The sequence below is a fragment of the Anser brachyrhynchus genome, assembly GCF_964034855.1.
Source record: "Anser brachyrhynchus genome assembly, chromosome: 2".
Classification (NCBI taxonomy): Eukaryota; Metazoa; Chordata; class Aves; order Anseriformes; family Anatidae; genus Anser; species Anser brachyrhynchus.
In genome coordinates, this window is record NC_137695.1 from 34,314,059 (window position 1) to 34,335,540 (window position 21,482).

General features: G+C 41.7%; 1 long non-coding RNA gene across 1 annotated transcript in view; it reads right to left on the reverse strand.

Moving 5' to 3' along the window:
- The window catches only part of LOC308189879, a 52,536-nt gene that overhangs the window by 6,049 nt on the left and 25,005 nt on the right, over nucleotides 1-21,482 (reverse strand). Inside the window, exons 4-5 of the long non-coding RNA XR_013946695.1 lie at nucleotides 7,390-7,483; nucleotides 185-6,928 (exon numbers count right to left, since the gene is read on the reverse strand). This is a non-coding gene — a long non-coding RNA (uncharacterized lncRNA). The remainder of the gene's footprint in view (nucleotides 1-184; nucleotides 6,929-7,389; nucleotides 7,484-21,482) is intronic.

The following is a 21,482-nucleotide window of genomic DNA, read 5'->3' on the forward strand; positions in this document are numbered from 1 at the left end:
TGCTTCCCGGTTCTTGCCAAACAGCATTTATCTCAGGAAGACTGACTTAGTGTTTAGTTAAGATATAGGTAGCTTTCTGGTAATGATAAACTAATGGACTAGTAAACTACTCTTACTGGCTTGCAGTGGTTCTGTTTCTAGCATTGTTTGGTTGTTCCACTTGCTAGAAAAGAAGAGTAAATACCTTGTTTGAATCTTTCAAAGGTTCAAATGTCTCTCTTCCCACAATTTTTCAGCAAGTAAATACAGCAAAATAAGAAAGAGGTGGGAAAAAAAAAGAAAAAAAAAAAGGAATGTAAGTGCCTCAAGAAATCTGATAAAAACACAATGAAATATAGCTCATCCCTCTAAGCTTATATTAGGCCTCCACTGCAAACTAAGAAAATCTTCCTATCAGACTTCACCGATGCTGCCAGTCAGTAAGTACTGATTACTGATGAAGTAATTCATGAAAAATTCTATTTTGGCAAGTGAGGATGCTGTCTGAATGCAAAGTTATTAAAACTAAATGGGTCATGTAAAATCACACAACTTGTCCTGTGAGCTCCACAAAGCTGAGCCAACTTTGAGAATGTCTGAGAACTTCTCACTCTGAGAACTTCTAAGCACATCAGATCTCATTAAAAAAAAATAAAAATAAAAATACACAACGCATTTCAAAAGTGACAGAAAACGGAACAGAACCAGCCTGTCTTTCAGATAGTTCCTATTTGCACCCAATGGAGAAAAGCTTTCAGAGATTAAGTTCCTACACACACACACACACAATCACACACACACACACACATTTATTTATTTATTTATTTTATTGTGAGTTATTTCTATTATTTCTACCCTGGATTAGTTCAATTAATTACAGCACAAGGACAGGACCGAGCAGCCAGGGATGCAAACATTCAGAGCTACGCAGAAAAACGTCCAAGCCCCCATAACCGAGGAAATCTAATGATCACCCTGGAGGTAACTGGTAAAAAAGAGGGGCACAGGAACAACCTTCCTGTCAACACTACTGGGAGAAGGAAGGGAACAGCTTTTGACATGCAATTTGATATCTTCATGACATGATGTCACCTAACACCTCTCTCCTGATCCATGGAGGGCACCTGCAGATCACCCCTGATTTTCAGAGATCTCCCATGTTTCTTATATTGACTTTTCACCTTTGGTTTTTGTTTATCTGCAGTGTGTCTGCATGTGAAGAGATCAGCCAGGCTCCCTTTACTGTCAATGCAGAGAAACAGGTGTTTGTAGGTTTGGATTCAGCCACTGTATTTTGGATGAAGCCTGTCTTCCAAATGACTGTTTTTCTCCACTGACTATAAACCAAATTTAGGCAAGCAGCTCAAATCTAGACAGCTGCACTGCAGACACCTAAATTTTGCTCTGGGTTTTTATTCACACTTCTGCAAATGGGCATAAAATGTAACTAAGCCAGGACAGAACATTTACATTACCTATGGAAATACAGATTGATCACATACAGTACAAGAAAATTGAAAACTGAGCATTATAGGCTGCTCTAGAGTAATTCAATTCTTACCTAAAGCTGCACAGGAGTATAAAGAGCAGAAGCCAACTGTGCTGTTTTATTTTGTTGGGATTTTTTTCTTTATAATATCTCAAATTCCCTGTCACTGAGTGTTCCATAATACAAATACATATGCAAATATTTATTTCTAATAATAGCTGTATTTATTTCATATAAATTGTACAATACTTGTGACTGCCAGTTTATCAGGATAGCAGTCATTGACTTATTTATGAAAAAAAAAAAAAAAGTGTTTGAATAACTGAATAACTTCAGCCAAAGTAAACAAACCTCTCAGGTAAATGTATGCTATGCATGCCCTACCTGTTCATCATCTTGGATATCAGTTGCATGCCTGAATTAAATAAACAGGCTTTATCTCTTGTTACACCACAAGAATATACATACCTGCCTGCAAACTCTTTGGTTTTGGTAGGACCCACAAGACAGGCTTGGATCTGAACCCCTCATCCTCTTTGTCACAGGGAAAACAGTAACTCTCAGGAAAGCCATATACAAGCAGGCTATGTGCTGGTTAATCCTTTCCCCAAAGGCTGTGTTTCTATGGATGAATAAACTGGGTGCAGTCTGAGGGCAGTGCCCGGACTCGCTGCATTTTCCAGGCACAGGCAGCCAGGGACAGAGCTGAGGAGGCGAGGAACGGGGGATATGTCATGCATTTGCACTCCAGAGTGCGTGAAGGAAGTCACTGGGATTTTGAAGACAACGAAATGGTTCAAACAGTTCATCCAGTTTCATCAACACTGTGGTGAGACTGCTGAAGTAAAGCTGCCAAATTCTTCCCTCTTTCTGCTTTGGGACTGTCACAGATCATCTCTGGCCAATGTACCTGGTCAGATCCTGCTTGGCAGCCCAGCTATCAAAATTATGGACATCATAACCATCACACTGACAGATCATCATTTCGTTAGGACACTGAGCATAAGTCCAGGGCCTCTGTCTTTAACACAAAGACTTCAAGGGGAACCAAGGGTTGCCAAAATACATGTGTTCTCTTCCCCAGAAGAAAGTCTGTGGGCCTCGTGGGACATTACCAGTGACACTTCTGACAGTCAGCACACTGACTGCCATATGGCCCTGTCTTCCTACCATCTACATACACCTCCCTAGCTTTCTGGCACTGCATGTGTTCCCCTATCAGAGACACGAAACATGAGTGCCAAATGGAAGAAAATAAAAGCTGAGGCTGTCCCACACTCCCACAAAACCTTCCTGCCCACCTCCCTCTACTGATGCTGCCAAATCTCACCCCAAACCTCCCTGTGATTCACAGATGGTTTAATCAGTCCTGTACAGATAGATCTTGTGACTGAATAAGCACCAGAAATGGAACGCACTGTGAAAAGGTAACAACCATACCCAGCAACCCATCAAGGCTCCTAGGGCCCAGTACTTTCAACCAGAACAAAGTTTCATATGCTCAGGAGAGGACATGAGACAAGAACAATGAATTCCACAGTTGCTTCTCCTCCACCGTGGTAAGCAGGTGCCACTTGAAAAAAATAGCTGATGTGGAAACTATAGGAGAAAGCTCTCATCTTCAAAGGCATGATTTGGCATGCAAAGTGTCCCGGGTGCATGGGTAGCGGCCTGCTATTGGCTATGGTCAACTCGTCTCCACTCTGTTTCTGAGCAAGCTCACAAAGAAAATAACCAAATACATAATCAAATCTTAATGCCTATATTTAGATTCAGGACACAGATGTGAAACCATTATAGTAGATGCAAAATCTCCTGTAGTCAGTGGATAGACAGTAAACATCCTTTCTCAGACTCCTGGAGCTGCCTTAAGCATTTGATGTCTCAGACACTCAGCCCCTTTCCCTGAGAAAGAAAGGAAAGGTCCAGAGTGATTGTCTGAGGTGGTCTGAGCTCTTTCTGGAGCAGAGTACCCAAAAGTACTGTGAGAAAACTGCAGTTTTATCACAAATTTTCACACAGCTTTTCTTCAACACCTATAATCAATCACTAAATAACAGCAGTAGGAAAACCAGGACTTAAGTTCCCACAATACATTAATGACACATAGCTTTTACATATCCTCCAGCAGATACCCCCAAAGCCAGCAGTACTTGGATGAGATCTGTTTATAAATGAAGAATGACCCATGGAAATGGCACACAAGCAAGGCAGAGATGATAAGGGAGAGCAAGAGAAAGCATTTGGAGAGTTTGCAGCCACAGCTCAGTAGCTGTGGCTGGAGGAGCACGTACACTTCATCAAAGCAGACTTGTTACTTGGAAAGTCACTTGTGTTGTCTTGCTGAAATCAAGATCTTGCATAGCATCACCTAACAGTCATTCCTGACTGGCTAGGAAACTTCTTCCTGGTAGATGATAATTGATTTTAGTAAGTCATGCCTTGATCATTCACCTTCTGATTATAGCATGCAGTATGTCTTGGCAGGAGGCTGCAATTACTATAAAATTCTGCTGAGTATCTTCTCAGAAACACAGACATGCCAAACCTTGCTACCACAAGCAGCTGCTCTGTTGTACACAGCTCTCCCCTCTGGAAGAACACACACCAAAAGCACACCATGGGCCTGACTAGTTTTTCTCAGCACTTTGCAAGAAAGCGCAGTGCAGTTGCGCTGTAGGAGACCCACGCAGGTGGGGAGCCATGTGTATTTATGAACATCCACAGTCAGCTGAAAGACTGCAAGTGATGACACATAGAAAATACTTTTGAAATTGATTCCAGCAGTTAATTACCCTCACAGTTAAAACTTTGCTCTTTGGAAAGATATTTATAACAAGTATTTTAGTCATCTAATTGAACTGTGATTCAGAATATGTAAGTCTGGGAGCCTAAGTTGCCTGCATGTCCAAAGGGAAAGATACAGATATGAGCACATGGCTCAGAGCACCTGAATAGATGCACAAAATCACACAGTGTGAATATCTATCTTCGCCTTTGTTAGTTTAAGATAACCTAAAGCCATGTTCTAGTTCAGGTTCGTCGCCTTCACATAATTACTTTTGATATAGCAGAGAAACATTAAGGCAGAGCAAATCCGCCTGTGAATGCAGTGAGAATCATAACACGGCAACATGCAATCAGTAGCACAGCTGGAACTTCAGCCCACACTTCTGCACTTTGCTAGCTTGTGATAGGCTTAAGTACGTACTTATGTCCTGCTCAATGGGGCCTGCAGAAACAGATCTCAGCTGTTATAACAATGCTTTTGACTCTGGCAGGCATCCGTGTGAGGATTTCCAGCTTCTCAGATTTCCTCAGAATATTCCTTGTTTCCTGGAACATTTGGAAGGGTCACAAACATCTTTCCCACTTCTGTGCCAACACATCTTCCAGGGCAATGAGTTCAAGTGGCTTTGTTTGATTCACTTTTCCCAGAGTTTCTCTCAATCAGGAGTGTTGGATTAAAAAAGAAAACAAAACAACTATCCAACCAACCAAAATCCCCATGTCCTTCATTTTCTCTCTACTATTGCATGACAAAAGTTAGTGTTACAAAATATTTGTTTCACATTCATCATCTACTGACTTCAGTGGCTACTCTTCCAGGCATAAAACCTGGGCTGTGTTCTTTCTCGTAGCTGTTTTCCAGCATATCCAGTGACGTGCGATTCGGGGACAGATTTACAGACTGCTCTCCAGAAGTGTGATGCTTCTATCTTCTCCTAGCAGCATAACACTAGCTTGTGCTGGCATGTGTGGGCAGGCCAGGAGACATTCAAAGGCTGCTGAGATTCCCACCTTGCTGTAATGGCTGGGTCCCTCTTCCCTTTCCCTTGTCATTTTCTTTTATTCCAGCACGAGGCTCAGCAGAAGAAAATGGACTGGGTAGAACGATCTCAGCGGCAGAGCAAGCTTTCAGAGTCACCATGAATCAACTCTTTGGTTTTACTCCGTACCAAAGACAACACAACTGTTTCAGTTTCACATCCCACTGACAAAATCAGAAGCAGAACAATGTGGGGCTGTCTTGGCTTTCTGAGTGATTGAGCATGTGTTCTTGCTCTGTTCCCAGGTGGCGTAAAGCACAATCACTGCCTTTTGATGATAATGTTTTGCTTTCTGAAAGATTGAATACTACATCCTGGTTTTCAAATAAATAAATAAATAAATAAAAATAAATTTCACAATGTTGACCATTTGCCTGGTCTATTGAATATACGGCCAGTAGTAAAACACCAGATCACGAGTCAGTGCAGAGTACTGCTGTAGTATTTGCACTCATCTATGCAGAAGGCTTTGGTCAATACAGGAAATGGTTTTCTAACCCTTTCACATACACTTTCTTGCTGGAAATTCTTTACAGGCTGATGTTTCCCTTGCCTGAAATTTTATAAATGAATCACCAACAAGAATGTGACTTCCCTTATGCATCTTTTAAACAGCCCAGCCAGGAACCGTTTTGTATTCTAGTGAGTTTCAACATGGAGAAGAGTTAAAATCTAAACCTTCATTGACAGGCATTTAGAAAAGCATGCTATACTACAATGTCACCTTACCTTTGCTCCTGAGGCTGAAGTTTCTGAGAAAAACGTGCAATGTACACACTGATAATGCACAGATGCACTCACATAACATATGCACATTGTAGTGCATTAAAATTTACATAATCTTACTTGTTTTGTGGTTGTTGTTGGTTTTTTTTTTTTTTTCAAGTCCCTTTATGTAAATTCACTATTGTGCATATATATACAAGTTTGCAATGGTATTGAGTATCTTCCTCAGCAGTGTCTCTAAATCATTGAGCAGACTACCCATTACTGCCCCTATAAAGTGTCTACAGAATATATAAAGACACTGCCTTTTATATATGCATTAAGCTGTATTAAGTCATTGGATCCAATCAATCTTCTATTACAAGTAACTTTTTTTTAAAAGGTGGTCCAGTGCAAAGCTTTATGTACAAATTGGTATGGAGAGACGCACTAAGTTAAAAACAACTGAGCTCCTGTGGCACAGGCAGTCCATCAGCTGAATGACAATAATTGACCATGAGCATGTTCTTAGCATGCCCCAATTGCAGAGAGAAATGTGTTAGTTTAAACCACCGTGAAGGTGCCCGCACCCTCAAATAGTCAATAGGCTGCAACATGGCTACTGGAGACCTTACCACATCTTAGGACAGGCTTAATTGTCCCCTTGGTGTAACCTGAAATCTTCCACTGTCACATGCCAGGTTGTAAGGACCCAGAAGAGCTGTTCATTTGCATTAGGTTAAGGTACAGAAAAAGAGCAGGGATCAAGAACTGCCCATAAATGTTGCTACAAGGAATGAGACATAATGTATCTCCACCACCCTGGGCTGGGCAGAGCAGTGAAATCTCCATGTCATGAATTGTGAGTCTGAGAAGTACACGGTCCACCACAACTCTCAGCAGTTCCAGAAAGTTTTAAGGCCACCTGAAACAGAAATTTGACTTTTCAAAAGACCAACATGAAACGCCATTTTTTACTTTTTGCTTCCACATTGTAAAATTGTTCCATTTTGAATACAGACCCTGCTTATCAAACACTATGATTTTACATTACAGTAAAGCTGCTACCATTATATTTCCTGGCATTATTTAATACAAACAAAACCAATGTTCATTTACTCACTTAGTGAACCAAGTTATTTGATGAAAAAATACCTAATTTTGATGAAACAAGCAAAGACAGGTAACGCTTTTCAACAAGATCAAAAGCTATATCAAAATGAGAAGGTTTCTGAGAAGAAAAAAATATTTGAAAAAAAATCAATGCACTGCTGCAGGGGAACTGTCTCCTCCTTTAGTCAAAGAGTGAAAATATATATATTGAGTAGTAACAGTGCTTAGAGCATCTGCTAGCTACAGATACATTTGTGATGATACAGGTCTCACCTCTGTAAAAATCCACAGTGGTCTTGCTGGTCTTGGCTTGTGTCCCTTCTCTTCAGGCCTTAGTCTTTCCCACACTCCACTTCCTCAGAGTTGTCTTGAAACCCAAAAGAGATTTAAACAAGAAAAATAAACTTTTATTACTCTTTGAGAAACACAACTATTTTCCAAGGAATATCAAAGTGGAAAACAGGCTGAATAATCAGAATTTGGTCTTTATTCAGAGAGCTAGTTATCTTCTGCAAGTCCTGAATATTCTGCTCCAAGTTATCTCCATCACAGGAGAGAGGATCAGTAGCAGAACTTATTTGTAGTTCTGAATTAGAAAAAAATAAAAGAGAAATCTCACTGATGATGAAAACATCATACCATATTAACTGAAAAAAAAAAAAAAGAAAGAAAAGAAAGAAAGAAGTGTCACAGATGCATGAATATTCCTGTGCAAATATGGATTTTGTTCAGTTTGACTTTTGACAGGGCTTCCCACAGTATCCTTGTATCCAAGCTGAGAATTTACAGGTTGGATAGGCAGAATACTAGATGGATGAAAAGCTGGACCATTGGGTTCAAAAGACAGCATTCAACATTTGGTCTAACTGGCATTTGGTTAGGAATGGCAGTACTAATGTTAGCACTATGAAGTATTTTCATCAGCAACCTGGATGGTGGGGTGGAGCACACTCTCAAGAAATGCATAGATCAAGCCAATATGGTCAGCAAGTTGAAAGAAACAATTTTTCGTATTGATGTTTGTGAAGCCACTGTGGCCAGTTTTACATTGCCCAGTGAGCTCAAAACACTGGAGTGAGCTCAACAGAGAGCCACTGAGATGACAGGGGCTGGAGCACTTGCCCAGTGAGGACAGGCTGAGGGAGCTGGGCTTATTCAGCCCAGAGATTATATGGCTTCATGGAGAGAGACCTAACAGCAGCTTGCCAGGGCCTTTGGGGAATTACAAAGACGGGGCCAGCCTCTTTTCAGAGGTGAGCAGGGACTTGGACCAGGCAACCTCCAGAAGTCCCTTTCAGCAGTTCTGTGAAATGCTTGGTATGAATTTATAAAGAAAGGAAAGTGAAATGCTTGAAATGTAACCTTTTAATTCATACAATCAAGTAAAATGAATTTATTTATGATTTAATGTAGAAGTACTACACGAGCCTTTAATCATGCAAATGTCATCTGTGTTTTCCTTCTATACAGGTTCTTAAGCTGAGCTTATCAACATGACATCTGATCAACTTCTAGGAGTGCTCTGAGCAGCATAACATCTGGCATGTAGTTTGTTTCATGGTTACTGGCATTCCCTTCTATCTATTTAGATCTTGACTCCTTTTGTTAGGGACATTCACATAAACAGGATGTTTCTCTTTCTGCCTGTACTGATATCCTATTGATGCGAGTTCTCCTGCAATAGCCATTTTTAGCAAGGTAACATTAAAGGCTGCAATTACCAACAAACAAAATCAAACCTGCATTCAAAATGACAAAATAAAATGGAATCTTGTCCAGATCCTGCTAAAGAAACTGCTCTCTGTCTCCACTTTATCTGATAGCCGCAAATGTAATTTGCACAGCTGTTCTTCAGGGACTTATACAAAGGCTTCAGGCTCTGGGAAGACCTAACCTTTGTTTCTTTCTGGGTTGATTCTATCTCATTTTTATAAGGTCATAAATCAAGGCTAGTGAGAGAGAAAATATATTTGGGCTTTTGAATACAAAATGAGTAAGAAAAAAAGCTGTCATTTAAAGCAAATTCCTCCCCCACTACCACCTCCTTTTTCTTCCCAAGTGCAAGCTCCCTGCTGTACAAATCAAAAGTATGCACCGAGATGGTGCCTAAATCTTTTATGAAATGGGCCCTTCACTTGCACTTCAATGGAGCTTGCTGTGCATTAAAATTTCTTTTAATGGCAGAAGGAAATAATTCTGCAGTTATGGCTCTCTACTCCCTGCTGCACACGATATTTGGGCTGAATATGGGACTTATGGAAGGGTACAAGAATTTGTGTTAGTGTCCTTTATGCTATGTTCTTATGGGCCACAAGACCTGAAGGTCCCTATGGTCCTGTAAGGGTAGAAAACATGTACCTCTTGAGGTCCATGAGACCCCTATATACATTCCACACATAGCTCCTATGCCTACCATCTGTAACATCACTCATCCTGCAGCGGGCACGTAATAGTAGGGGTAGAGTGAAGCAACCCAAATCACTAGCCATGGTGGGAAGTAAGCCAGCATGGCTGGCCAAGGTCAGCATTGCTGGGTTGCCCAAGGACCCAGCTGTGTGCTAGCACTCTCCCAGGGAGCGAGTGGAAGTGCCCCTGGGAAGACACGACTGTCCTCCTCAGATGAACACCTCCTGGAGTTCCCTCAGCCTTATAGTGTACCCCTCTCATGGCTCTAGGAAATGGGGAAATTTGATGTGATTTAACTTATGGACATGCACCATTTTGCCTAGCCACGGATGGGCGCATTCCCTGACATTGGGCATGTTCCTTCCTCAGCCCTTTTCCTTCTCCCCAGCTATTTGCCACCTGCACAAGAGTCCCCCACTAACCACAAGGCAGAGGATATACAAGTATTACCTTGTTTCCCTGAATCTTGCACAATATCCTCTATACCGTAGGAGGCATCTCTGCAGCTCCTCACCGTCGTGCAGATGTCTGAGCACTGAAAGAATTGCTTCATTCTTTCCTTAAGTTGTTGACTTTCATACAGCCCAGGCAAGACTAGCTCAGATCAATGCAGCTCACAAGGGTGCGTGCTTGCAAACACATTTAGCACCAGCCTTCAAAGCAACCCCCTCAAGCCCAAAAACAACAAAAAAGGAGGCTTCAAAGGATCTGTCTACCCCCTCCACAACATAATGTCCCAGGCTCACTGCAAACAGTAGTAACAGAAAAATCTGCCCTAACAAGGTTCAAGGAAGACATTGAAGTAAACTCAGCTGGATTCCCTAGGAAGAACAGACTCTTTCACCATGGAAGAGAGATTTTTTTCTAAATGGTAGGTATGTTTAATAATACAGAAGCTGCAGTACCATCATCCAAATATTTGTTTTTATCCCTGTGCAGGCAAGCCTGGCTCTGTTCAACAGTCAAATCCTGCTTTACAGTACACTTCCAGCGTGGAATCCTTCCTTACACGTTTTTCAGTTTTATAAATACCTGTTCTACCTCAAATAAACCCTTCCCTGTACTGTTTAGGTATAAACTCCAATTACAAACTCATGGGTAGAGCAGGGAAAAGCCCTCATTTCCTTATACTGTAACTCAGTGTATTTCAGTGTCTCAGTTGTTGCTTTGTTTTTACCTGGCATCAGATATGAGATATAAATTGTGCTTAGAATAATTTTTTAACATTGCTTCTTGCAGGTATCTGCCAGTGAGTTTATTAAACCTGAAAAAGTAATACCAGTGCTTTTTGTCTGAACCAGAAGTCATTGAATCTAATCAGTTTTCTAAACACAAGTTTAAGGAAAGAGAACTAAATGTACAACCGATGATAAAAATTGTTCAATGTCATGTTCCAGTACGTTACTTTTCTTCCCATGCTGCCTTGGTACACACTGTATCCTATTTTATTTCATCCTGTTTCTCTGGGTTCAGAAGCAATTGCTGTAGTGTATCAGTACTGGCTGTTCTTGTGAAAACTTTTACATTAGTACACAGCTAAGATCAGAGTTCATTCATGCTTTCTAGGTGCTCCTGAAATGAAGTATTTGTTCTGCTACTGATAATTTCAGGAGGTTTGTAATGAGAGAAAAGATATTTTCTCTCTTCCTCTGTCCACAATTATTTGGAATATAAAAATGAGACACCAGAAAAGCCTTTAGGAGTGGCACTGAATATCTTGATTTACCATTTGTTTTTAATCTTGCCTATCTAGTTCCTGCCAAATCCCTGAAATCTCATTTTCTTCTCCGGAAAATAATGAAGAACCTCCACATGATTTTTGGAAGCTTCATGCCACTATCATTCTTATTTTCTCATGCTAATTTACTACAAACTCTGACCACACAGCTGAGTAGTGACTACCACACAGGCAGACAGATAGGTGGATAGCTCACCCACATAGCTTTTGCTTTCCATATCTACCACATTAAGGACTCACTACCTGGGATGTGTTTTTCTATAATCTTGTTCAGTAAAGCACCTTTCTGTTCCAACTTCAAAAGACAACAAAATGTATCTTTTAATCTGCAGTGACTGGCAGATAGCCATTACCAAGTATCTTACTTTCTTTGAGTGTAGTTCATCAATGCTTCATCAATGCCATTCTCTTTGTTGTTAGAAGACTTGAGTTTGTAGTGTGGGGTGTTGCTTTTTTTCTCCCTGAAATCACATTCCATTGTCTCTGCAATCATTGTCTATTCTCATCTTCACATAATTGCTGCTTTATTAAGCAAAGTATTTAGAAAGTTCCTCCCAAAACCTTTACACTGAACACTTTTCAAAAATTAAATGCTAACAGAACAATTTCTCTCCCACCACTAGAGGAATGCTAAGTAGCCGGGCTGTTTTTTGGTTTTTGTTTTGGTTTTTCTTTTTTTCCATTTTTTTAATCTTCTCCCCTGAAACTGTATGACATAGTTAGACACTAAACTGATGTGGGTGGCATAAGAACAAGAATGGAATAAAGAAATATTGGAACAGCACAAAACAGGATAGTACAGGATACATTTCCTGTCCTGAGAGGGTAGACAAGAAGTTGTGTGGGAAGGCCAAGTGAAAGAGGAAGAGAAGAAACAGAAGAGAATCTGGGGGGTTTATCTGGGACGTGGTCTTGCAAATACCCGCTGCTGGGGCTCTACTCTGCAGACCAGACTGCATAGTTTCACATGAAACAGAATTATGTTAGAAGGAGATAACAGCAGAGCCAAGCTGATACTGATGCTGTGTCAAGTAAACCACAGGAGAAGGTTCACATATTCAAAATTATTGTTTCACCTCACTTAGGGAACTGAATATTGCAGCTCTGGCATTCACAGACTTATGCTGATGCTCTGCCTGCTCAGTTTTAATTACAGGCAGATATGGCAGGAACATGCACAGAAATGAAATATTGGTCGCAGGGGTGTTTGAGAGCAGCTGTTCCAGCAGCAATCACCAGCAAGACACACCACCACTAGGAGGATGACACCTTTCCAAAGAAGCTGGAGGCAAGAATGTGGTGAGGTGCCTTGCAATGGGAACATGGGCACAGAGGAACCTTTCCTCACACTACTAATTCTTGGTGCACAGTCAAACACCACACACTGAAGAAGGTTTTTGATAGAGAGATGAAGCAGCTGAAATTGGAAGGTCCACAGAGCCAAGCCACGGGGCTAAGACTGGCAGGGACTAACCTCAGCATCAACTCTTGGTACGTGTGCTGCCATGTACTGACTTGCACAAAGGCTTGCTCATTCTGTATGCAGAGCTTTTACTGTCTCCCTCTGCATATTACCCAGTAGACAGCCATCATGTCATCTATTATTTACTACAGCTTTTGACAAATTGAATCCTGGCAAACACGGGTGCAATTCCTCTGAAAAAGTAGAACTTTGTCCATTGAGAGAATGGCCCCTGACATCTCTGCAGCATCCTGCAGGCTCTGCTGGAGGGGTAGGCAGAGGGAGAGCCACAGCTTCGCAGGGCAGCTTACCACATCAGGATGAGTTCAGATAATGCCTAAAAGAACATTACTCTGTTAAGACCATGAATATACATTTTACAGGGGTACTGCAGTGTACATTCAGTAAACAACATGGTGGTATTTCTTTCATAGGTGAACAGCACTACCATCAAAAAACAACTCTTTCCAACATGGTGTGGAAGTTGGAAATAAATAACCCTTCTCACCTCAAGCATTTGACATACTGTCAATCTTGAGCAGGCATTGTTATCCCCAGTGCTGTATTTTTAAAGCAATTTTTCAAAAGCACATCGCCAGCACACTGTCAGTGTTCACAGTTCATTGAATCACAGAACCGTGGAGGCTGGAAGGGGCCTCAGGAGACACCTAGACAGCCTCCTGCAGAAGTTTCTCGTGGTTTTGCCCAGTCAAGTCCTGAAAACTTCCAGTGGCACAGATTCCACAGCTTCTCTAGGCAACTCTTCACTCTTCAGCTATAAGTGTTTTCAGTTTTCCTCTTAAAAAAAAAAAAAAAGCCTCAAATCTTTCACATTCTAGGCAACACAAAACATTTTTCTCCTGATTTACTGAAATGGTTTCAATACATCTGACAAGTGACAACCAGTCAGGAGGAAATTCCAGCAGCAGTTATATAAATGCCTGAAAATAGGTGTGTTTAGAGAGGGAATGTTGATGCTGAGCCATGGCTGTGTTGCTACAGGTATTGCTAGACTTAAGAGATAGCACAACATTAATAACCCTCATTTGAACAACCCCAGATCAGTTCTAGTTGGTATCATGTACGTTTACATATCTTCATGTCAAAGAAAAGAGAGATTTAATTACACCTACATCCACCATTTTCAATTTTAAGCCAATTTACCCATAGTGGTTGCAACTAATCAAAACGCTACATCCAAAAAACTTTGCACAAGATATATTTTTCATATCAGGCAGAGCAATCCCTTCCTTCTGTTGTGAAGGAACAGATCGTTCAAGACGGGAGTCTGGGCTGTGCTAAAGGCAGCTAAAATTACAGCCAGTTCCCAAAATAGATGTCAAAAACCCAGCAGGCTCTTCTTCCCTCCATGGCTGCCCACACTGTGGGAACTGTTCCATCAGTGTTATACTCCTTAGACAGCTCTTCTCCCACCTCCCAAGGCCCAAAAAGGAGAGCTTGCCTTCTGCCCCCATGATTAGCCCTACCCATACATGCCCTGCTCCCCCAGACTGGCCAGGTTTAGCTTGAGAATTAAGCCCTGGAGAGTGTTCAAAAAATCAGGTGGTTTATTTGCATAGTAACAAGGAATAACACTGATAGGTGTCTGCTTTTTTATTTCCAGACTGCGCACACTGAGGAGAAACTCAACCCTATGCAGAGAAGCAGATTTTGAGCCACCATTGTGTGAGCAAGGAGGTAATGGATCAGAGCTCCCACGTTCAGCAGATGGCAGGTGAAAAACCCATGCACTCACCCAGGCTGGTGACAAACAGGGAAGCTTTCTTCATCCTTCAGTGGGCACAATTTGTGTTGGCACAGGCCTCCACAAAGCCATTACTTCCACCCACTTGCAGTAGTTCAGCAGGGCTCAAGTCACGCCTCATGTACACAGAATTATCTAGCCTGGAAAAGACCTTCAACATCGAGTCCAACCACCCAACTGAGCTACCGAGTCCCATCACTAAACCATGTCCCTTAGTGCCACATCCACACATCTCAAATACCTCCAGGGATGGGGACTCCACCATTTCACTGGGCAGCCTGTTCCAATGTTATCCACCATCTTCATGAAGAAATTCTTCCTAATGTCAAATCTAAACCTCCCCTGGCACAACCTGAGACCTTGCATCCTATCACTTATCACCTGAGAAAAGAGACCAACATCTTCCTCGCTGCAAGTAACAGACTTTTCCTGGGTAACTGGGACCTTATTGCCTCTAGAGATATTTTGCAGCACCAAAATTCTCAGCAGCACTAAATATCTCCGAGGTGAAACAACATCCAGGCTACTGCAAGCTAGGCCCCCCAGTGGGGTCTCTTGAGTTATAATGCCATGCCTGCTCTCAAGTAGTCACCCAGCTAGCAAAAATAGCTTTAGATGAGCTTGGTGAGAGAGCAGAACTTGCAAGAGGGCTTTCTCCTTTTGCAAGTCCTGCAGGTGCTGGAAGCCCTGCTAGTTTGTCTGCAGCAGCAGCTTGCTGCCAGAGGAACTGCCCAATTCCTGTCCTGCTGGAAGAAAGTCCCTCTCTCTCCCCTGTTCTTTTCAGGATGTTTTGAGAGCGTCAATCCTGAAGCTACCCTCACACAGGCTTCCTCTCCCAGCTCTCTCCAAAACCACAGTAATGAAGCAATCAGGACCTTTCAGCAACCAGCGCTTTGGTATAATCCTTCCTTTGTGACAGTCAGTGGGAGATAAATCACTGGCTAGAGCTTGCTACAAATACACAACAGAGGCACGTATAACATTCCCCACCCCCCCCAAAAAAAAAAAAAAAAAGGCATGAAAGATGGACTAATCAGGGATTCTACAGCTATCAGAGGAAGGTCTTTTTTACGGCAGAGAAAATACCTTATTTTCCTGAGTATTTCCCATCAGTTTTACTTTACCTTCATGGAAATGTAAATGTGGAAACTGGAACCCAAGGGATCTATAGAGGCTCTGTGAATTTTCAGCATTAGTGAACAGAGAATTAAACAAATTTTGAATTAAAACACAAGCTTTCTGGTGTCCAGTGTATATGTCCTTACATGAGGGCTAGGCAAGATGAAGGCGAGAGACACATGGCCTGCAGAAAGGCTGTATGAAATTTCATCTTTTGACATAATTTGAATGGGGAAGCTGGAATCAAAATTAGAACAGCAAAACAGCAGTGTTAAAGCATTGATTGGGAGCAAGAGGTTTGGCTTAGAAAAGGATTCTTATGCTCCAAATATTTTTGCTGATGAATGAATGCATTCCAGCACTTGTTTTAACTCTCTCCGTCACCTCTTAGGAGAAGAAGCCTCCACAGATGCTGAATCAAACCACACAAATGGTCTGGATCAGCGTTTAGGAAAATACAGATCAGGTTTTTGTGATATTTGAAGATGAGCACTAGCAATTCCTTTCTAGCTATTACAGGCACCTACTGGAGCCTACCACACAGATATTCACCTTTAAATTCCAGTTCAGTGGGCCAGAAATCTAACAGCAGAGTGCTCTGTCCAAAGTACGTTGTTTATTGCTGTACATTTGTGGAGCATGCATTGATTTCAAAAAGGTTATAAATGTATTTTTATTCCAACTTTTAACTGTTGCACTCTACAATTTATCTCATCACTTCCCTAGACGAGCTGATGAGAGCGACAGCTCATTATTATTTTTTTATCATCCTTTTAGTGATGATAGCATTAGAATTCATCACCTTGAGAAGACACAGGACTATTCAAGTTGCAGGAACTTTATGTTTAAAGTTATAATTTTGCTTTGAAGCCCCACGTCCTGAGACTTCAAAAAGAATTTTCTTCTGCAGTAAGGAAAGGATGGAGGAAGAAAAATAGACAGCTGTAATGACGCAAGTTGAGGTATCTGATCTCACAGAATAAGAATACCTTGGAATCTGTACCTGAATTTATCTTAGTATTTTCTGAAGCCAGAACGTGTACCCCCAAAGACATAGTAACTGCAATTTGCAAATGACTCCTAAGTCTTAGATCACTGACCATACTTCCTCAAACTTTTGTTGTCACTATACCTTGTTGCACACCATGCATTAGAGAAAAGCCAACTGAGATATTACAAAAGAATTTGATAAGCCTTTCTGTGCCCAGGGCTCTCTGCTCTTATTCCCATTGCCTGACTAATGCACAAGCAGGACAATATGAACCCAGTCTTCAATTAGCCAAGTTAATTAGTTCCAGTAAAATAGAACCCAAACCTTTTCACCATTGCAGAAAAAAAAAAATGAGAGAGAGAAAAGGTAAATTTGCTTACCACTGTTTGTTCCCCCAGTTAAAACTGAGCTCATCACTTGGTACTTGCACACCTGATAGCCTGCCAACATTCATAAACCCAAGGAAGTTAACAGAATCAAGAAACTGAGAAACCCATGGGCATAAAACAGGCAGTAAACATCAAAAGGGATGATCTCCTTTACATCTAAAGCACGTATATGTCCCATAGCTCACCTATTAGCTCTTTGATTCTAATTCCTTTGGATGTAGAATGTATTGTTCTGATAATATTTTTACCAAAACCAAGCCTTTCCTTTATTTTTTTTTCCTTCATCAAAGTAGACTGAAAGTTCTTAAAAATTTAATGTTATAAGTCTAGTTTTCATTAATTTCTTAGTGGTCAACTGAAAAAAAAGAAAAAAGGCATAGAACATCTGGATTCTGGGAGCTGTCTTATCTCCAGTAACGTGTGTGTGATACTGACTGTTTTACATCAACCTTTCCCCAAGATAACTTTCACCTTCCAACCAAAAAATAAAATAAAATAAAATAAAATAAAAACTAAAAACAATGACAGCAACAAAAAAAACAGCAATAACAACAACAACAAAAAACCACAGGTGGACGGGCCCAAGACAATCCCAAGACCTACTCACATCCCAAAGACCCTGAGCTGTGCCTGGGCAGAGCAGCAGCAGACATAGCAAAGGCTCGTGCATGCAGGGGGATGCAACAAAGGCAGCCAGTATCGGACCATGGAAGAGGAGCGGTGGGGAAGAAGCCTGGGAGATGCATTGTGCAGGCTAGACCAGGCTATACTGGTGGGTGAGTGGACACAGAGAGGAGGTATCTGGCAGAATATTGCCTGGTGGGTTGGAGATACTGATGATGCCTCCAGAAATGCTGGGGAAGGGAAGTTCCCAGAACATCCAAGCTGGCCCCCAACAGCCCCACAGCCTTTGTGCTCTGTGCTGAATCCCGGTGAGGTCATTCCCCCTTCCTCCTTCCTCTCGGCTTTTTGGTGAAATGACGTCTTTGGCTCCAGACCGGACAAGGGCAGAGCAGGTCGAGTGATCACTTCCTTCCCAAGGCAGATCATGTCTCTGCCATGCAGCGCAGGACTGGGGCTATCTTAAGACTTCTCAAGGCCACCAGATGGTGGCACAGAGATGATGAAGGACCCACAGGCCCTGACAGTGGAGAAACTGCTATGTTTCTGCTAAGTGGTTTAGGATATTTTTATGTCCAACTCACAACCCTGCAAAAAAGGGAAGAGGCATGTTCAGCAGGGAAACGCTGCCCCTTGGTCAGGGGCATGGGCTGTCCCTGTGGGCTGAAGGAGCAGGAGGCACAGCTCTCCAACACAAGCAGGAAGCAATGTCTCCTCCAGTTCCCCTGTTTTCTCTCCAAATATTCATTTAAAAATCTCATTCTTAACACATCCGCTTCACACTTGAGGAAGAAGCCTTTATGAGAGGAGAAATGACAGCACAGAGAGCTGGGAGATGTGGGGGTTAGTCCAGCAGAAATGGGTTGGTGATTTCAGGCTAACTTTATCCTCAGCTTGAGGAAACCTGCTGCTTGTATTGAGCATAAAAGCGGTATCATTCAGCCCCTCTTGGCTAGATCTGCACGTACATCCATGTTTTGGCCTTGGTCAGAGTGCAGAGCAGCAGTGCAGCCCTGCACTCATCCTCACGTAGTGCATTTCAGTGGTGTTTGGGGGAGGGTTTTAGTTGGCATAGAGGAGGTTGCTTTCAGAGGAAAAAAACAGATGCTGTGAGCCAGGAGCGCAGAGAGAAAGTGTGCTTTAAGACTTGCTGGGAATGCAAAGGCACAGAATTCAGTGTAAAACAAGCAAAAAGGAGGAGGGATTAGCGACAGAAAGTAGGACCTGTTGCATCCTGTAAACACTGCTGCTAAGGCACTTAGGGCAAAGTCTGAAACCATGAAATAAATACACAACTGCTCGAGGCAAAACAAGGCCTGACAATACATTTGGTATACCAGAGAAGCGTGCTAGAGAATTAATGATATGACAGACAAGGGAAATAAGGATAAACAATAATTAGCTAATATGTTATCAGAGAATGCGATGCTGCTTGCATCCAGAAACATTTTAATCAATCTCTCTTATATTACACATTTATAAAGCTTTTAAAAGGCTTAGCAGTTCATTGATGGAAAAGTAAATAAATAAATAAATAAATAAACATTCTTTTGTAACTATAAATCACAAGGTGTGTCAGTGGCACTGCAACCTCATAAACCAAACCTTGACTGCTAAATGATGGGATCCCAGCTGATCTGATGCACCATTTAATTTGTCTGGTGGAAACCTCTCATTTGTCTTGCTCCCAAGTTACTTGGAGGAGGCTACCGATAACTCTAGCTAAATACCAGACAAAAATGCACCTCCAAGAGGTCCTTAAAATAGGATGCCCATGGAGAAGCTTCTCCTGCTGCATATCCTGTGCCTGATTCTTGCCTGGATGAAACTGTCACCAGAGCAAGGTGATGCTCCCAAGCAGCAATGTGCATTGTACGCTTAGCATCGGGAGCTGCAGGCAGGTACGGGTGGTGATTTTCAGGGCTGAGCAGGGCTGTGTGCAGTAAAGTGCAAACATTGCAGGTCTGGGCAGCACCAAGAAGGCACAAAAATCCTTCCTGGAACAAAAGCTGGGCTAAATCCAGCTGAATTTCAAGCAGACGTGACACCATGCTAACACACCTGACAAACTGTAGCAAACCAATCCAAGCTGAGACAGGACATCTTATGGAGCTGATGTTTTCCTTATTTTCCTTTTTTTTTTTTATTTCTGTGAGAATTCAGAGTTCACAAACCCCTTTAAATGTAGATTTACAATACCTGCAAACTGCATTATGCCATGTAACAATACAGCACGAAGCCGATTCTCCAGCACGTTGTTACGTGAAAACCCTACGGCACTGTAGGAGAAAGGCAGTAATCAATAAAATACTACTGCATGTGGTGCTCAAAACAAAAGGCTGTATTCTTCCGAGGGCAGTTTCAAGAATAGGTATCTTCCGTGAGCATGCTGGTACTCAGACCTCATTATATAAAAGCACTACTGGATTAATTAGTTAATGTCTGCTAAGCCTTTTGAAGAAATATGGTATTGTATATATCAGTGCCAGCTGTTATTTATTTGAGAGGTAGCAGGGAATATTCTGCATCTAACTGTGACAATCCCATTTGGCTTCAGCCATGAGATCTGAATAATGAGATGCAAGATCAGGACAGAATCCGGCCTTTAATTTTTAAAAACATTGCCTTTACCATCTACCACCTTCTCCAGACTTTAAATTCTACCCCACTACAGATAAAATAAACTATTCTTACACAAATGAGAGGTACGTTACACCCACAGAAATCAGCTCTCCCTTGCTTACAATTTCCTCACAAGTCATAAACCAACACACCGTGCCTGGAGAGGGAAGAAAGCTCAGGCAGCTCTGAGAAACGCAGAGCATGAAAACAGCAGAAGTACTTTGTAGTAGAGGCATGGACAACCAGGGAGTTATTACACTAAGAAAGCAGGATAACCAGCTACCCCAGCTCTTAGCAGTACTTCACGAAATTCAGAGTTAGACACATCTGTGCCAATGTCAAAAAAACAAGACAGATAAACACCCTAAAATGCAATGCACACAGTCTCATAAGTGTACTTGAGAGGATTGTGTTGAGGCAGGAAAATATTGTCTAGAAAGCTATCAATAAATTAAACCCTCCTTGAAAGACAATGTTAGATATCACCTCTGGTCCTTCTTAGTATTTATGCCCTCCTTTAAGTTGGCTTTCACAGGTTTCTTAGACATAAACTTGAGTATAAAGCTCTCTCCAGTATATCCAAACAGCAGGATGCCTGAAGTCCAAAAGAGGTAATACATCCCTAGAGGGATTGATTTTGTCCCCCAGAGAGGTGTTGTAGGGATGGGAACAGATTCCTCCCAATGGCAAACACAGTTTCCCCCATAGCAATCCTGGGGCATGCAATTCTGCCCCTACCCTGCAGAGGCTTTGCAATTCATCTGAAGAGAGCACCTCCTAAGCCATCTTTTTAGCATGTGCAGACAATGTTCAGAAAGCTCAGCCCTCTGACATTTCTGTGTGGCATGCATCTGTGAGTAAACTCAGTATGGATCTCAGCTCTTCTGATGTGACAAAAATACCACAATTATAGACAATACTTTTATATCTTGCAGGTTATGTCAACAGTTTACTGCTTAAAGCTCACCTGTGTTTACAATATGTGTACTTATATTAAGAAAATTATTTAGGATAGGTTGCAAGTTTTAAATTCTATTCCCTGATAACACCAAGAAAGGACAATCTGATATTGGAGATAGAAGAATTTATTTCAAGAAAAAACAGTGTGCTGATTCCAGAATAAAAGACTGGCCCCATATGGAATATCCCTGGATCAATAATCCTGAAGATGCTACATGCACCTAAATACACCTCTGTCCATCCAACAGTGTAATCACAGCAAAACCTCAAAAAAAAAGCAAAATGCCCTTTTT